The sequence below is a fragment of the Juglans microcarpa x Juglans regia genome, chromosome 3S (assembly GCF_004785595.1).
Source record: "Juglans microcarpa x Juglans regia isolate MS1-56 chromosome 3S, Jm3101_v1.0, whole genome shotgun sequence".
Taxonomy (NCBI): domain Eukaryota; kingdom Viridiplantae; phylum Streptophyta; class Magnoliopsida; order Fagales; family Juglandaceae; genus Juglans; species Juglans microcarpa x Juglans regia.
In genome coordinates, this window is record NC_054599.1 from 5,387,468 (window position 1) to 5,403,278 (window position 15,811).

A 15,811-nucleotide genomic window follows, 5' to 3' on the forward strand; every position below is an offset into this window, starting at 1 on the left:
AGTATTGATGGATAAATTGTTTTATCTTAATTTAAACAAATAATCCATCAAAAACTTAAATTTAAACGGTAAAATAGTTAGAAAAATAGCATACCGATGTTTAGAGAAAGAGGCTTCGATTGGGCATTGTTCACGGTGGCGACAGCGGCTTTAAACGGCAGAGATGGACGGTTCACTCGGAGAAAACGAAGTTTTGTTAATTGTTAGAACGTCTGTGAAAAGGACTGTCCGCGAGAACTTATTTATGCAATACCGTTCGAACACTTAGTAAATACGTTCGAACGGTCTACTTCAATACATTTAAATATTATACTAATATATTAATATATTATTATTTTAGTTATAGTCTAATTAGATGACATTATATATAATAGTATATATATGTTATCTATAGTCTAGTATATTAAGATATTAATTAAGTATTTATGGTCTAATTAGATGACACTATCTATACTAGTACTATAGATGACATTATATATGATACTATATATATGTTATATATATAGTATAATATATTAACATAATATATTTTAGTTATAATCTAATTAGATGACACTATATATATGTTATCTATATAGTCTAATATATTAACATATTATATTTTAGTTTTGGTTTAATTAGATGACACTATCTATGCTAGTATTATAGATGACATTATATATGATACTATATATATGTTATATTATAGTCTAATATATTAACATAATATATTTTAGTTATAATCTAATTAGATGACACTATATATATGTTATCTATATAGTCTAATATATTAACATATTATATTTTAGTTATGGTTTAATTAGATGACACTATCGATTATATATTATAATATGATATTACTATGTTACTAAACTATAGTATTATCTAATATATCTCTATATATTAATGTTGTTCTTTTATTTGAAGGGTATAGTGTTAAAAAAATATTAATAAACATTTACCAAATCGTTTGAACTGTTAACAATAACGTTCGAATGATTAATGATCGAGCGGGAAAGCATCCATTAACGTTCGAACATATTATTTGTACGTTCGAACGTGAAAAGTTAGGAGAGAATTTGATATGAACCCGCGAGAATGAAATCCCTTGAACCCACAATCAATTTGAAAACTCTCCAAGAAAGTCAAATTCAAGTCAATGGATGGAAAAACCTAGACCCGATGAGAACTCGTTTCAAGAACCTAGATTATATCAAAATTTAGACCCGTTGAAGAATCTGTCTCAAGAACCTAGATTACAAAGGAGGAACGCCACAAAAGTTGTGATTTACCTTTAATAAGTTCAAGAGTTCAATCAAGAATAAAAGAAGAAAACTCAACTCACAAATAACATTCAATATTGTCTAACGTTCAAATGAGGCTACAATGAGTATTTAAACTAAACCTAATTAAAACTATAGCCAAAATAAAGCCCATTTTTACCCAAAATGCCCTGATGAACAGTGTCACGCTACAGTACCCGCGGCTACAGTACGGCTACAGTAACACTACAGTACTTCTTGAAACCCTAATTTCTAAAAAGTAACTTTCCAAATAAGCCCTTGGTCAAAATACAAGACCTTCTCAAAAACCCTAGTTCATTAAATATAAGACGTGTGGGCTAGGCATCTTCAAGCTCACTTATTCTAAACTAACAAAATAAATCATTTAACCAAATTGGAAGTCTCTAATAACAATAGGCCCTATCTCTAAGTCATGTCTTCCACAGCTTGAATCAAGTGGATCAAAACTGGTTCTCCTTCTTCAAACCCATCTTGAGTGTTGGGCTCTTGCTAGCTTCATCTCAAGTGGATTGCACCAATCCGTGCATTGATTTCTTGATCTTCTTGGCCCTTGATCTTGTAATTGGCCCATCTGGAATTTGTAAATAATCTTTAAGACTAGGCCCACCGGGAATGAAATCCCTTGAACCCACAATCAATTTGAAAACTCTTCAAGAAAGCCAAATTCAAGTCAATGGATGGAAAAACCTAGATCTGATGAGAACTCGTTTCAAGAACCTAGATTATATCAAAATCTAGACCCATTGAAGAACCTGTCTCAAGAACCTAGATTACAAAGGAAGAACGCCACAAAGGTTGTGATTTACCTTTGATAAGTTCAAGAGTTCAATCAAGAACAAGAGGAGAAAACTCAACTCACAAATAACATTCAATATTGTCTAACCTTCAAATGAGGCTACAATGAGTATTTAAACTAAACCTAATTAAAATCCTAGCCAAAATAAAGTCCCTTTTTACCCAAAATGTTGTGATGAATAGTGTCACGCTACAGTACCCGCGGCTACAGTACAACTACAGTAACACTACAGTACCTCTTGAAACCCTAATTCCTAAAAAGTAACTTTCCAAATAAGCCCTTGGCCAAAATATAAGGCCTTCTGAAAAACCCTAGTTCATTAAAAATAAGACGTGTGGGCTAGGCATCTTCAAGTCCACTTATTCTAAACTAATAAAATAAATCATTTAACCAAATTGGAAGTCTCTAATAATAATAGACCCTATCTCTAAGTCATGTCTTCCACAGCTTGAATCAAGTGGATCAAAGTTGGTTCTCCTTCTTCAAGCCCATCTTGAGTGTTGGACTCTTGCTAGCTTCATCTCAAGTGGATTGCACCAATCCGTGCATTGATTCCTTGATCTTCTTGGCCCTTGATCTTGTAATTGGCCCATCTGGAATTTGCAAATGATCTTTAAGACTAGGCCCACCTTGGTTCCCATCAGAATTTATTCTTGCTAAATATTTTCACATTTGAACGGTTAGTAAATAACCTTTCGAACAGGAAATCTTCTGCAAATACACTTCAGAACCTCACAATCTCGCTCTCCTCCCGCACGCCACTCTCACTCTCTTACGAAATAGATCAGTCCATTCGTGAACTAGAGCCATTCTTCCTCAAACTAGCCCCCAAACTCAAAATATTAACATCTCACTCAATTATTCTTAGATTACTACTTGTTGGGGAGCTCATTCACACGACATCTAATCTAATCTCCTTACATTTTCATCTCAAAAAATTCAGATATGCCTTTTATATTCTCATTTTGGTTTGAATATAATATTTTTCAATATTAGAAATTTGTATGCTATTGATATTGTTGTTTGTGTTGCTGTGAGAAATTTGTATTCTCGGATTAATGGGGTTTTCGATTGTTGAAGACGACTGAAATCTGGAATGAACACGTTCGAACGGGTTAGGATTACCATTCGAACGTGTATGTTATGTTCGAACATAGTGTATCACCGTTCGAACGTAAATTATACATTAATGTATTTACAATTAGAATACAAATATAGTTAATATAGTTATAAATTATATGTACTACTAAATCTTTAAATTAAAATAAAATAGTTAAAGATTTAATAATACTTAAATACTTAATTCTAAATTAATAAAATTAATATTTAAATTATTTTTACTACTAAATCTTTAAATTAAAATACAAATATAGTTAGGAATTAAAAACACTTAAATAGTTAATTCTAAATTAATAAAATTAAATTTAAATTAAAATACTATTAAATCTTTAAATTGAAATAAAATAGTTAAGATTTAATAATACTTAAATACTTAATTCGAAATTAATAAAATTAATATTTAAATTATATGTACTACTAAATCTTTAAATTAAAATACAAATATAGTTAGGATTTAATAACACTTAAATAGTTAATTCTAAATTAATAAAATTAATATTTAAATTAAAATACTATTAAATCTTTAAATTAAAATAAAATAGTTAAGATTTAATAATACTATTTAAAATAGTTGAGGAAAATGATGAATCATCTGAAGTATCTATAGATGATGAGAGCGAATTGTCAAATAAAACTGATACAGATTATGATTGACCAATTATGTGTTAACATTACACTTGATAACAAATATTTTACTTATTGAATGTATCAGTAGTTTGAAATTATGCTGTCAAAGAGGAAGGAAGTTCGCAACCCATATCCACTTGTTCCTAACTCTTCTTCAGACTCACCATTAGAGATTGACTCTACAAAATAAGGTAAAAATCTAATACTCATAAAAGTTATCAATTAAGGTCCTATAATAGACATATAAATAAAGGTGATTACAATGTTATATTTTATAGAGTCTACAGTACAATCTCGTCAAGGTCGAGACACCACTAAAGGGGTGACGTTGGAAAAATATCGGAAGGTGGGTAAGATCAAGGTTAACATTCCTGACGAACATCCTGGGGGTGAAGGACAACCAGCAGCTTGGCTTGCATCGCATGTGGGTGCTCTTACACGAACTTACGCACCTTTGGCAACGACTTGATGGAAGAAAGTCTCCTAAGATGTTAAAGAGCTTATCAAGAAGCATTGTTTGGTAATGTTTAAAATATTGATTTAGTAGAATAAATTTCTATATTTTACTTAAATTTAGAATATTATAAATGATAATGTGTTTGTGACTATTTTTTTAAGGATGATTTCGAATTAAATTTTGGTCGGAAAGAGGAGCGTAAAACTGTGGAAGAGCTTATTGGTGATGCATTCCGCAAATATAAGGCGATGTATCATGAGCATTATAATAAGTTTGAGAAGAAGGAAGATGCACGCCAACATCATTTTCAGGATGTCCGACCTTCTGAGTGAGAAAAACTTTGTGACATATTTGAGGATCCATCATATCAGGTATAATTAAATTTAATTATTTTACTTGTCCTATTTGTCATTTTGCTTCATAATATTTTCAATTTCTTTTCAGGAGCGAAGTTCTATAAACAAAACAAATAGATCAAAATTAAAAATTAATCATCATGCAGGCTCAAGATCTTTCCATCGTCTCTCTAAGAAATTGGTATTGCTATTTTTTTTTTGGATATAGTTAATTATTTGGATGAATCATAATGACTTTATATCTTAACACATTTATTGTAACAAGATTCAGATACCAATTATGATCTGACAAAATTTTATGCTGCATCACACATTGATCGTAATGGAGAGTAGACTCATCCTGATACCCGTGAAAATTATGTAAGTATTATAACCTATTTTCATTAAATATATTAGAATATTTATGACGATATTAATTCTTTATCTTATATATGTCTAGGATAAAATGGTTGCCCTACGTACTGAATCTGCGTCAGGTTAAAATTCCTCAACAAGTGATATTGATATTTTTACACAAGTCCTGGGTCAACATTCATGATATTTGAGGGGTTTGGGTCGCTGTGTAAAGCCTTCTCCCTCTTCCTCTTCTTCTGGGAATACATTTATGACTTCTATAGAGCTAGAGAATGTGAATTCCAGAATCGAAGAATTGACTGCAATGCAGCATGAGTTAGAGGCTCAGCTGGCAAAACAAGCAGATATGGAGATGCACATCAACAACATGAAGAACAATAAGAAGAGTTCAGAAGAGAGATGCAACTCCAAATGCAGCAGCTTATGAAACAGTACATGCATCCAAGCAATTGATGGTTTTTTACGTACAAATTTTTGGATTATTTATTTATGTATGAACAATGTCCATCTCATGGTTATTTATTTAGTTCGCACTTATTATAAAACTTTTATGAGTGTTAAACAATTTCTAATGTATGTTTTCAAATATTATGAATGTCTATTTGAGTTTCTATTATTCACTTTAAATAAAATAGTTATCGTTCGAATGCTAACATAATGTTCGAACGTAATTTATTTTCGTCGAGTTCGAACGATCACATAATGTTTGAAAGTCATTTATCTCCATAGTGTTCAAACATAACTTATACCGTTCGAACCAATATACCGTTTGATCTGACCCTTTAACGTTCAAACGCAAAGCTACATTCATGCCATTCGAACGAATTCATGTTTGTTCAAACATATTTTGTTATCGTTCAAACACGTTACTACTGTTTGAATGTAAAATTGTTTCCGTTTGAACGATATTTTAAGACGAATTTCAACCGTGACAAAAGAAATTCCCGTTCGAACGGTTTCCTTCAATTTCATTCCAAAAGATATTTTTAGGACGAAATGATAATTTTCGTCTCAATATACCTTTTGGCACAAGCTTGGGACGATTTTTTTTCGTCCCAAAAGACCCTTTTTGTTGTAGTGGGAACATATTTGGGTCAAGTCAAAAATTGGTTTTCGGGTCGAGCCAAGTTAGTGAACAGGCCAATGCACACACGCTCCTCTATGCAGTAGCAACGCCACCACCCGTCGTTATTGACAACACCACTCATCGAAAACCCGCTGGTACTGCCCAAACATGCTTGCAGGAGGCAGGTCAACCTATTTTCATATTTACTATTATCTTGATCATTTCAAGACCTGGAATATCACGAGATTCTGTTTTTAATTGTGTTCGATGGTAGCTTCCTATTTTTATGCTATTTTTCAATTTTCTATTTGCATTAGTTTTGAAATTTGTTTGAGTTGTTATTTTGTCAAAATTGATGGATTTAATTGCTATGTTTCTGCTAATTTTGGAGTCTTTCTTGTGAACTTTAATTTTTTTTTTCTAGTTGATTTTATTATAATTTCTCTCCTTAATTGCTAGTACTATTTATAAACCAATAATTTCTGAATTTGAAGAGATTTTCTCCAATCATGTTTTTCTTTTTTAAATTGTAACTTCGAATTTCAATGTTTAGTTTTGCACAGACGTGTTTGGTGTTTTTGTTTTTTATGTGTCATTTTTACATACTTGAAGTTGAACAGATTTTTTTATTATCATTTTCATTTGGAAAGGGAATTTCAACTTTGACTTTGCAATCCATGATTTCATTTACGTTTTTATTTTCTGAACCAACTAGATAATTTAGAAAATGCATTAAAAATTTAAAGAATTTTGCCAAGAGTTAGACTCTTGTCAGTTTTGGTGAGGAAGTTGGAATTTCTTAGTCACTTAAGGAATTAGACTCTTTGCCAGGAAAAAATATGGCTTGTTGTAGGGATTAATTTTGCCACAAAAGGCATAAAAAACTGCTGCAAAAAACTTTTTTCTCGCAAAAAAGATCGGCCGCAAGATTGCAGAAAATAAAATGCCAACTTAAATATCTTATTTGACAAAACTGCAAAATTTAGTTATTCCAACAACTCTATTTGTCACAAATAAGAACAAAAATTGCCAGAAATAAGTCGTTCTACTCATTCATCATTTTTGGGAATACTTATTTGCAGCATTAACATATTGATGCAAAATATTTTTTGTGACAAAAAAATTTTGTCAATAATTTTTTTTCTCTACAAATAGCAATCGCTGCAAATTACTATACTGGCAGCATACATCTAAAGGCTCTCTCAAAGATGAATTTATTTGCACTAATAAGTTATTGATAGAAATAACCTATTCTGGTAGAACAAAATATTTGCGGCCACAACATATTGCCCCAAATAGAAAAAAAAAAATTCAAAAAAAAATTATAGACTATAGAACCGATGAAATGTGAACGAATCCAAAATTAGAAAAAGAATGACATAATATATGCCTACAAACATAAATATGAACGCAATGAAGATTCAAATTCAACAGAACATCATATAACAATTTCAAACAAACATGTACAAACTGTGCTATCAATTTCACCAACTCAATATTATAAAAACAACTTTGATCCATCCAAAAAAAAAAAAAAAAACTAAAACAACATAATTAATTATATAGATTAAAGAGCATGATAGGAGAACGATCTTCAAAAAAGTCTATAGCTGCCATTAATCTTGTGATGTTCCCTTGGTGTATTGCTCTTGTCTCAACTTGTGTTAATGTTTGTGTTGACATCTTCTCAACACAAACATAAACTCACTTTGCGTGGCAAAACATGACCTCCAAAATTTAGCAAACAAAGAGAAGCAATTACTAAATTTACTAAATCGAGACATACTTAATTTCTACATGGAATCATTGAAGAAGAAGTACTTGGAGTAAAGACAAAGGCAACATGCATACTTTATAGTCATTATTCTTTATTAGCATATCCATCTTGTGCAAAGAAAGCCAAAATCATGTTTCCTAAAAATGCTCCAGAGTTTTGTTAATCAAACAGCTAAATATAAATTGTAGTTATGCTCTTTGCCATGTTGTACTAAATTTCAATTATTGATGTAGATTTTGATATGAGAAACATTAGATACTAGTATGTTAACTAGAGTTCAATTATTCATGCAAAATTGGATATCATGAAAAACATTAGATATTAAATTATCCAATTGAAAAAAATAGATTCTACCATCACGAATATGCACATTTGGTCCATTCTCAATCTCAAAAGCAAAACTAACATACATAGAAACCTCCTTTGTGCATTATGCCTACCCAAACAACAACTGTACGCTGCAAGTTTTTGGAATGAATTTAGCTAATGATTGAATAGCATAAGTTGTAGTGATAGAAGCTACAGCTGTTGGTGTTGTAAGCAAATTCATACAATAGCAAAAGAGGTCAATCCCATAAAAATCATTAATTTATTTGGTGAACTTCTGTTGTTGAAAGAGTTGATAATTTAAATCCCTATAAATAGACGCTTCTTGCAAGCTAACCAAGCAAATAGCTTCTAGATAATTATAAAGAATGAAAATAAAAAAATAACTTCTTCTTGGAAAGTTAGAAAATAACTACAAAGAAAGAGTCCGGTGGAAATTACCTTTACTCGATTAAGGGGACTTTTCCAATAGATGGCATACCCTTCAAATGATATTGAAAAGTAGGTAACATAAATATCCTATGCATAAGAACATAAATTTATACAACTTATGGCACAAAAAAAAGCTATGAAAATCAAATCAACTAAGATTAACTTCTCAAATAACAAATGTTTCTGACATAATGTGTATTAAAAATTTGGGCAGCATATAATTAAGTTTTTGATACTAGCAACTACAACTAACAAAAAAGGAACAGTACTAGATTGTTAAAATATGAAAAAAGATCAAACCGGTAACATCATTTAATTTGTTATTAGTTATTTCCAGCGAAAATGATTATTTTATGTCAAATAGTCGTTATCGACGTAAATAATCTATCACAAATGCTTATTTTTCTTATATAGTATAAGAGCAAAATGATGAAAGATATGCTTTCTATGAGACTAATGTGAAGACCGCCTCCCCATTTTGTTCAATTGGGTGATTTAGTGTGTAAAGCTCTAGTATTTCTACATTACACAACATCCAATGTTAAAAAATAAATTAGAACTGAAACATATAAAAAAAAAAACTGTCCAGGGTAACCATTACAACCAAGCCTTTTAAGTGATAAGTAACTAAAAAAAGGACACCTAACTATCACTTTTGAGGCCACACTAAAGCTAAAGTTTCATAATGAGTATCAGTATAAGGTCTAGACACTATATTAAATATAATAACATAAATCAATTAGTTGAATTTATATATATATATATATATGTATATATATATATAAAGCAATTAGTCCATAAAAAGAAAAGAAAAAGAAGACAAATAGAGCATCACAATGAGTTGATAGTCCCACTCAAAATAAAATAATGGTGCTCATAAGTTTTCTTTCTCCATGATAATAAGCAAGAATCTCAAACCTAAGGCATTTATCACTTGAGCCAATCCCTAGAGGTTCAAAAGTGGATTCTAGTCTAATCATGACCATTAATTCAATAGGAGAGGAGCCAATTATGGCAATCCTTCATTCTGAACAAGCAAAGAGATATCAGTAGAGGCAAAAGTGCACAAATCCTAGGATCTTTACTTTGAAGATAACTCAACTGGATGCTAATGATTCATCTTAATTAACAGCCCACACAACAAAGCTCAACAGACACTCAGAAACAAAATATTAGCAGATATATTGGAGTGATTAAAGAGCAACATCATCTACTATTTTATTCATAAGTGAAAAGTTATAGAAACAAAAAGAAATAAGGGGAACTAATCCTAAGGAGTCATCGAAAATAAAAGGAATCATGTCAGTTCAATTACTACTAGTATCAATCCAAATGTGACTGGTCAAATAAGAGAACGTTTTGAAACCTCCTCAAACCAAAATAACCATTTGGCTTTCCTTCCGTAAAAGGTGAATTTGCAAATATAGTTGTTGCTATCTGTTTTATTTGTCATACTAGTAATTTGCCAAACAATAGACGATAAAGTTGTTGATATCTGGATTTATGAATTATAAAACCATGTAAAGCAATTGCAACTGAATTCGAGAGTTAATAAAGATAGAAAGCTTATGAATGCACACCTTAGTAGAGATTCATAACCACCCCCAAAATAAAAATTTCCACATAGGGAGAGTTGTACCAATGGTTAAAAAAAACATGTTACAAGCACATTTATGCAGCTATATAGAGAAAAAGATTTTCGAACAATATGCAACAATAACATATCCAACATCAATAAATCATAAGGAGTTATATAACAGAACTGTTTAGACAACCATAGACAAGCATGCATATGTATTTATAAGCATGACACCCCATTCACATGTGCACAAATACCTAAGAATAAGACCATTAATGTAGACAAATACCATCTTGAAGTAAAACAAAAATGATCTAGTTTGGAACTTAATCATCTTTACATACATCATGCTAAAACTATGGGATGAGAAAGCCAAGAAGAGAAGCTTACCCAACATATTCTGACCATTTACACCAACAACCAAATACTATTGGAGCATTCAACTAAGACACCTAGGTGCTTCGTTCAGTTCAGGGCTCTATAATATTCTACATAGATCCAGAAGCAAAGAAATTAAATTAAAATTATCAAGCAAAGTTAAGCCATAATATGCATATTATCTGGAAAAGAAAAAAACAATAAAATGAAGAAGTGGAAGGAAATAAAACATATCTACAAGCATCTAATTTTTTGCTATTATAACACAGTTTGCCTCTTCAAACTGAAATCCAATTCCATGATTATGTCAAATAACAAAGTGAAACCCACATATTATTCTTCCTCTCTTTTTTTGTACTAGAAATACACCCAATTTTGTTCAGCTTGAAATTTCAGAACTCAATAATATCAAAATGAAACCCTAAGACTAAGATTCCAGAACTCAATAACATGAAAATGAAAATCCAAACCTGCCAAACCAACATGTGAACCCAAGAAAATCCAACCCAAACATGTTGGCTTCAGTTGGATTACGATCGAGGGTTGATGGTTTGAATGCACAAATGAACCCAATTCTACTATGTGTTACTCGAAAAAGTGAGTTGCTCTTTTTTTCAAGTTTGGTCATTTGCAATGAGCAAAAAAGAACAACATTTGCAACTCGTATAATGCTTAATATTGCTCTTACTTAATTTATGTGACTTTGCATTTATATCAGTTGTGAACATGATCTAATATGGCCCACTTAGTGGCATACCTACAAGATTTCCAATAAGTTTGGTCTTGAATGGCTATATTAAGTTTTTGTGGGTGTATTTACAACTATGTTTATAGTCCTTATTGTAGATCTTTATTTAGTCTATAACATTAAGTTGACTGATTCAGTGTTCTTTAAAAACTTTTTACAAGTATCATTTCTTTTTGGTGTACCCACTTTCGAGAAAGTTGCATATTCCATTATTCATTTGATACTTAGGAGAATAGGTCAACATCTTTTTCTGACTGATGATGATGAAGGAAAGCCTCCATTGCTTAAATGCATGATAGAAGATAATGGTGACTGCTATTTCATGTACATTATTTGGATCCATTTTACTTATGTGGATATCTAGAATGATACTAATAACTCTTGCTGTTGATTTTGGGTGTTTTATTTTTGAAAAAGAAAGGAAGGGGTCTTGTTTAGGGACTTGCAATAAGAGGTCTTCTTTTTGTTGTACACTTGTATTGTGGACAAGGTGGAGGCTGCAATTCTAGTGTGTTGTTGTGTTTAGGGATCGTCCTTTTGATGAGTTAACGGTGCTCATCAAAAGTTAAGCTAAACATGAATCTAAGTACTTCAGGTTTTGAGACACTAAATCTATATCCATAACTTTTAAGATCAATCTCAAATAAAATTAAACAACTAAAACATATAATTTCATGGACAGTACACAAAATGGAAGTAAAATTAATTTTGTGTACCTCCACCCCCTTGCTCGTGCATTGAAAATCGGCCAAGCAACTCCCATTCACAACACTTTGTCCCGATCTCCTCAGTGTGCCATTACTTAGCCCTTCAATTTTGGTATAACCCTTAATTCCAAATCTCTTAGGTTAATATGCTTACTTGATTGAATGTGTTTATTGTGATAAATTGAGAAGTGATGGGATTAATGTGTAGTTGTGATGTGGTCATGCTTTGTGTGAAGGGATGGGATAGTTGTGTAGTTTGTAAAGTGGCCGAATGCCATGTGAAATATTTGGATTGTGGAGGTTCGCAAATTGTGAAGCATGATGCATGTTGTATTGGGTTGAGAAATTGTGAAACCATGTGGTTATGTTGGCTTGTTGTATATTGATCAATTTAAACGGATAATGGATTTAATTGATGCGTGTATGTATATTGATTTAGTTGAAGAGTTTTGGTAGATTTTTAATTAAATACAATGGTCTATGGATTATAATTTTATATGAGAACCATGATGTCCAAGAATGTGGATAGATTGTGTTTAACGTGATCTATTTTTTATTCTTAATGTTGTGCGGTGTGTATGATTATAGTTGCAAGATGGTAACATTTTGAAGATGTATGAATCTTATTACGTGCTAGATGGATGGAGTATGAGTAATTTTGTTAGATTGAATTATATGGACAACAAGCATGCTGGTATGTTTTATTAATTAAATTGCGTATATGGAAGTGTTTAGAAGAATTTGTGAATTGATGCTATGCAGTCAAGTGTATATATATTGAATCGAGTATTGATGTTTCGAAAACAATATATATATATATATATATATAGATGTTGATAATTGTAGTGTGATGGTTCAAGTGAAGTTTCTTATATAAATATATGTTAGGCTGTGGTTTAAAAATAACACAAATAATTTTTTCGCATCATCTTGGTTGAGGTTGCATATTGTCTACGTTGGATTCATTTTTAATTATTATAATACATGAATTAGTCCTTATTACATGTTTGACTAGATGATGAACCCTATCCCTAATATGTGATATTGTATTTTTATTTATCTTATGTAAGACTATTTGCAGTGAAATACATTTGGTGGAAATAATTTTTTTTTACAACTATCAATTTGCATATAATTCGTTACAAATAGACATTTATTTGCAACAAATGTAGATTTCATTGCAATAAACATATTTAATTGCAATTGCAACAATTAAGATACATTTCGATTGTAATTACATTCTTTTGCAATGAATGTACATTTCGTCGCAAATAAACATATATTTTGCAATGAATGAATGTACATGTTATCGTGAAGACATAAACGACGACGATAAATTGATTTGCAACGATCAAATTTTGTAGCTATAATAATTATTTGCAATGAAAAAAATCATTGTCAGGATATACTTTTCCATGGTTGCATTTGCGAGAGTATGGTGACGAAAATCATTGCAAATACGTTTTGGCAACGACAAAATGAACTTTTTGCAACAGTTGTAAAAAGTGATTTTTATTGTAGTGTATGTGACAACACGATATACTATTTATATTCAAAATATTTTGAAATTTGTGCCTATGTAATTATAAAATTGAAATTGAGATATTTTACAATTTTTAATTCAAACACTTCCTACAATCTGACCTCAATATTTAATGTACGTAATTAGGCTTACATGTTCCATCTATCAGTTTCTGAATTGTTAAAAGTACGTATTTGAATAAAAGGATTATAGTAAACCCAGATCAAATGAAGGTTAGAATGCAGGGTTACTTGATACATTTAATATCATACGAAATTTCTAGAACAACATCTAATATTGGATCATGTTTCATATTTTTTTTTTTTTTTAAAGAGTTGGAGCCACATGTTCAGGAGTGACTCATCTCTAATTTTATTAATAAACCCTCACTTATGATGGAGGAACAATCCTAATTACATCAAAGAATCTCCAACAAAGCTCCAACATAACTTAACGTCTAACATACAGAATACCCAACCTATCCATAATAATAAGACCCCTAAGCCTCCCCAACTCGTACTCCTCACCCAAGAAATCCCAATTCCCACCATTAGTACCAAATTTTCCCAAAAAATTTGCTAGCATATTTGCTTCTCTAAATACATGAGCAAACTGAATATTAAGAGTAAAAATAATAGACTATGCTTCCTGCTAAAAATTTCACAAATATCAATAATTACAAGCTCCCAAGATGAACCAACCAATAATAACACTAGAATCCGACTTCACCACCAAATCCCTCAACCCCAACTGCTGGCAAAGACGTAGACCATCTAGGAAAGCACGTCACTCAACGATGATATTAGTAGCATGCCCATAACAATGTGCAAATCCCCCAAGTACTTGCCCATTTGCATTCCGCACAATACCTCCACCACCAGATACACTGGGTTCCCAATGGAACCCCCATCCACATTGAGCTTGACCATACCCACTTTCGATGAAGACCAAGCAATCAACCTTAACCTACGCTCAACAACCGGCACCAATGGACAATTAAGCTCACACAAAACCCATCTATCAAGTGAACCCAAACTCTTGAACTTTCTCATCGGCGTAAAAAAATCAATGACCAACCCTTTGACCATGCGAATAATTCCAGTCATGTTTCATACTTGCTACTGATATTGGAGAGGTCTGTTACATCAAATAATAGATAATGTTTAGATTTTTTATAGCTCATGTAATAGCTCAATCCCACACTCACATGAACAAGTACTGGTACTGTATTGATACACCAGCTTGTTAATAGCTAGCAGATCTCTTCTATGGAGCCTTAATATCGAGGAGAAAGATAAAAAGATGAATATTGGATTGATTTAGATTCCAATAATAGGTCAGCTCCCATATATATAATATCTCTCACTTTTCAAGTCACTTATAACAGTTATTAAAGAGATGTTAATTATAATCATCTTTTATGTTTTAATTAAATATAATTTTATCATCCCTTAATATAACAACAATTATTTGATTTAACTTGTTCGCAAATTATTTTACGACACATCAAGAAATAAGAAATAATGAAAAATGATAGTAAAAATAATGATAAAAAAACATTTTTCAATCTAAATAAAATGACAGATCCAGATTCAGTGAAACCTATGCTATTATCCTTTTTAAAATTACAATAATATCATTTTCAAAATAGTACTTTCTTCTATTTAATAAAGGATTTGCACATGCAATCCCCGAGTGGGAAATGCAAATAGAATTTCTCTACTTTTATATATGCCATACATGTCTAATTACTAATTTAAATATTTGAAACCTTATTCCATGTACGATAATACTTCAAATATGTTTCTTTTATCTTAATTATCCTTAAACAGGAATGGTTTTTATATATTTAGGACTCATTTGGAAAGTGTGTACGCTTCCACAATGTTGCATAGAGACTCAGAGAGCAAGTAATGTTCTCTTAATATTTAACTTAATTTTTAATATTTTTTTAGAAGATCATCCAGCTTCATTTTCAACTGAGCCTCGAGTATCCAACTCAATTACACAAAGCACTTCTTCGAACGGCTGCCTCAAACAGCTTCATCTGCGTGATTTTTTAGGCACATTTGTGATTTCTTGGTCTCATTTAACTTTCTATTTGAGAAATTCATTGTGCTACTTAGTTATTTGTTTTGTTTGTTGGCTATTATCCTTATTTTTCAGTGCTTTTCATTGATGATGCACCAGAATCAAACATCGCTTTACATATTGGAAGAATGACTCCTTATTTATCCCCATCCTCCTTATTTAGCTTTTGTTCCTATGGATTCTTTTTGGTTA